This window comes from Kryptolebias marmoratus, linkage group LG22 (assembly GCF_001649575.2).
Source record: "Kryptolebias marmoratus isolate JLee-2015 linkage group LG22, ASM164957v2, whole genome shotgun sequence".
In the NCBI taxonomy this organism is placed as follows: Eukaryota; Metazoa; Chordata; class Actinopteri; order Cyprinodontiformes; family Rivulidae; genus Kryptolebias; species Kryptolebias marmoratus.
This window is the reverse complement of record NC_051451.1, coordinates 4,890,371-4,894,735: the sequence shown is the minus strand read 5'-3', so window position 1 is coordinate 4,894,735 and position 4,365 is coordinate 4,890,371. Positions and strand designations below refer to the sequence as shown.

General features: G+C 39.4%; 1 long non-coding RNA gene across 1 annotated transcript in view; it reads left to right on the top strand.

The window, feature by feature from the left end:
- Positions 1 to 2,772, top strand: part of LOC119616670 — a 3,152-nt gene extending 380 nt beyond the window's left edge. Inside the window, exon 2 of the long non-coding RNA XR_005232636.1 lies at positions 1,572 to 2,772. This is a non-coding gene — a long non-coding RNA (uncharacterized LOC119616670). The remainder of the gene's footprint in view (positions 1 to 1,571) is intronic.
- Positions 2,773 to 4,365: the final 1,593 nt, after the last annotated feature.

Here is a 4,365-nt window from a genome sequence, read left to right as displayed (position 1 = left end):
ACTTTGAACCTGTTGCTATTGAGCTGTAAGTTCCCACGGTCAGACGCGGGCTGATATACACTTGTTGTGGAGCTCTTCAATAAACGGAGACGTGTTCCCGTACTCCAAAGATATTTCGCCTCTCTCCTTTGTCCCGGTACCACTAGCTCGAGCCCCTACAGCTCGCCCGTTACATTAGTAATCGAAAAAAAATTTCAGCAAGTAATAGATGAATTATTTCTATGTTTCTAGAAATTGCCAGATTATTACCCGCATAAATTCCCGTCCTTCTTGGATGGCAATGCCGACTCTGCGAGGGTGAATGCTCAGGTTGCCTGCTTAAGTCTAATTTCTTTCTTACTGTGCTTGGAGGGACTGATACTTAGTTACTTTACATGATGTGTTCTCTGCCGTTTAAGTGGGCCGGTTAGCTACTGTTAAAGTTTACCCCTCACCGTGCCAGGACTTAATTCCAGCTATCGGTGAGTGTGTGTTTGTTGCAACAACTGCTATATTAGTCCGCAATGCTTCGTCACTGCTCCCATGAAGACCTGCATGCAGAAGCGGCAAAAACCAAACCGCCTTTGTTCGCTCTTGGTTAACAAGTGGCGCGCTCTGTTTGCACACACAAGACTACAGCAGTCCGTCAAGTGTTATTACAACAGACATAGGGAAGCAGACTAATAACATGAGAAGGTAAAGAGGCCAAAACAATAAAGCTATGAAAGGTTAAAAGTAATGTAAGAAAAAAGAAACGCACAAAGAAGAAAATGCCAAATTAGATGAAGAGGTGAAATACAAAGGGAAAAACCTATATGGCCAGATATGTTGACAAGTAATTAATACAGTTGACTAAAGAAAATATGGCAATCGGGTAAGTCCAGAGTCAGGCAAGGGATCAGAACCAGGAAGTCCGTAATAAGCAAACAAATCCAGAGAGGGGCAATCCACAAGGCGAGGTCCAGAGAGTAAGAGCGAGGTTCGTTACCAGTTGTCCGAGTCCAAGAAGGTGTCCGGCAAGGAGTTTATATAATAAATTACATAGTTGCTTTAGTTTTATAGTAAAACAGAATATATACAACTGGAACTGTGTAACAGAGTTACTGGTATTGCAGAGTTTCAAGTAGAGTTAATGAAGTAGTATTGTAGAAAAGGATTGATAAGATTTATATTTACATTTCTCATCATTTGTATTTGTAACTGTGTAATGATACAGATCAAGGTTTGTTTAAACACTTATGTTTCATTCAATTTGTCATATATATATATATATATATAAAACAATGGCATTTTAGTAGATTTTTGGATAGTGCTATTGAAATAACATAGCTTATTCAGAAATGTGTGAAATATTGACTAACAGTTGCCTTATTTATATAGGTTACTGGATGTTACAGTGTAATGCAAGCAAAATGTAATATAATGGATCATTGTTAAATGAAGTGAAATGATAATTTCACAAGTAGTAAAAAGTCATAGGAACTTCTGACAACAGTTGATTTATTTGTGTATTATTGATGTTTTTTTTCATGAAAATGTTTGAGAATGTGTTAATTTATCCTGTAATGTAGTACCAATTTATTTGTTTACAGTACTTCATTACAGGAGGAGAAAATAAGTCGTGAGGAGGCTTATAACAAGTGTTGTGAGGGCTACCACCGTGTCTTCCATGTTATAAAGACAAGGGACAGGCAGAAGAAAGCTGGAGCAGAAGGCTTTGTTGCTCAGCAAGAAGCAGAAGGAGGCTGAGGAGAAGCAGAAGGAGGCTGATGAGAAGCAGAAGGAGGCTGAGGAGAAGCAGAAGGAGGCTGAGGAGAAGCAGAAGGAGGCTGAGGTGAAGCTGAAGGAGGCTGAGTTGAAGCTGAGGTGAAGCTGAAGGTGGCTGAGGTGAAGCTGAAGGTGGCTGAGGAGAAGCTGAAGGTGGCTGAGGAGAAGCTGAAGGAGGCTGATGAGAAGCAGAATGAGGCTGATGAGAAGCTGAAGGTGGCTGAGGTGAAGCTGAAGGAGGCTGAGGTGGAAGCTGTGGAGGAAGTGGAGGTGATGCAGGCCACTGCATCATTCTGCTGTGATGGTATGTGTTGTGGTAAAGTATTGTTGTCGCTGTTATTTATGGATATGTTTTTGTGGTCTTTTGTGTACAATTAGCATTGATATATGATATAATGTGGTTTTCCAAATGATTTATTATGGTATTCAGTAGTACTTCTTTTTTTTGTCAGTTATATTTCATTTCAGTTTTTTCTGGGTCCATTGTTTTTTTATCTTCTCATTTGTGTATTCTTTTATTTTGTTTTAAATTGAGTATTTCTTCAGTTCTTAGTTTTGTTCCCTGTACTGTTTCTGATAACATATTGATGTTATTTAGCAAAATTTTGCCAATTCTTGACAGTGTTTTTGTACAGTGTCTGAATGTTGTGTTTCATTGTAAGTTATTTAGAAATTCATAATGATTGTAGTTTGTGTGTGCAGTCTTTATAAGTAACATGTCCTTAATGTGTTTCATTATTATATGGCATAATGATCTATAAATGTAATGTTTCTGTTTTTTGTTTGTATATGGTTTCCTTCAGATACTACCTATGTTTCAATGCAAACTGAGTAAGAAGCCCAGCTGAGTGAGGAGATGGAGGAGGAAATGTGACAAGTTTGTTTCCATTGTTCTTTTGTATTTTGTTTGTTTCCACATTGTTCCGTTCTAGTTTTTTCAAGAACTTTTTCTAGTAGTTTTTACAAGGTTGTTTGTGTTGGTAAATATTTAATTGTTAAAAAAATAAATGTTTTTATTCACTTTGAGTCTTGCTTTTGTTTCATTTTAATTTAAAGCATTTTCATGTGTGTTTTTATATTTAATGATTAGATGTGAAATAAATTATTACTATTAAATACATGTTTTAGTAAAAGTGAGTAATTGTATACGTCACACATTTGGGAGATCTGGGATACACAAAGTGAATCAGAATTTGTGTTATGAAATTCATCAATGAAATAACCTAACAAGAATTAATAGTACAAATAAGTATTCTAGACAAATATTATATGTAAGAATAGAAGATTCAGAGCATATAACCACTTATATCTGGTAAATAAATTGTACAAGCAGTGTTATTTACGCCGGGACTAGGTAGTTTTGAAACTATAAAAAGAAACGATTTTATAATGAAGTCTAAAATTCATGTTGAGCAAGGACGTGTATTGTTGTAGTGTATTCATTGTTGTAGTGTATTCATTTTAATTCTTGATAAGATATGTATCTTCTATAGTTTCAATTATGTATATTGGGTAATTGCTTCTGAATTGCGCCGCTCAGGGTGGCTGCATGTTGGAGTAGCTCTGTTCCATTCATTCTGAGATATTGCTGTTGAAAATGGTATTCCTCTTTTTTTCTGTATGTAAATCACTTTTTTTTGGATCATTATTTCCTCTGGTATTGGATGTTGTGTAGCTGCAAGTTTTTTTACTGAAACCTTTTTTACTTTTGGACATTTTGTTATGATGCGTAACCATGACAACAAGTGTTAAAAGTAAAGAATCCCTGAAGTCCAGTCATGGCCAGAACCAAGCAGACTGCCCATATATCCACTGCAGGTAAAGCTCCCAGGAAGCAGCTCGCCACCAAAGCTTCCTGCAGGAACGCCCTGACCACCGGCGGAGTGAAGAAGCCTCACGGCTGCAGGATCGATACTGTGGTTCTCAAGGAAATCCACCACTACCAGAAGTCCACTGAGCAGTTCATATGGAAGCTGCCCTTCTAGCACCTGGTCCAGGAGATCGCCCAGGACTTCAAGACCGACCTGAGCTTCCAGAGCTCGGCCATCATGGCTCCGCAGGAGGTTTACCTAGTGGGGTTCTTTGAGGACACCAGGACCGAGGACAAATCGGGACAGACCGCTACAAGAAATCATTCCTGCCCACAGCCATCAGCATCAAGAACAACTCTTTAATGCGGGGGTCGGCAACCCGCGGCTCTTTGGCACTGCCCTAGTGGCTCCCTGGAGCTTTTTCAAAAATGTCTGAAAATGGAAAAAAGATGGGGGAGAGAATTATATTTTTTGTTTAATTTATGCCTCTTTTACACGGACCCTAATTCAGAAGTCTCGCTCTACTCCGCTCTACTCGGCTCGGCTCAATAAAGAATGCATCCTGTTCACACCGGCAGAGGAACGCCTCCTCGTGTTGCGGGGGGCGGGGCCGCGGCGCGGGTGGGTGCGCTACCGAAACTTAGCGCAAGTTGTGTAAACAACAGAAGCGTTATGGACAACGTTGGCCCTGTGTTGTTGGTGTTTTTTAAACTCATGGGGATTCTCCTGAGACTTTAGGAAGAGAGGCACAGTGGAAGAAATGCTCTGGATGCCGCGATTGTTGCGCGGAGTAGGACAGCTGTTATCC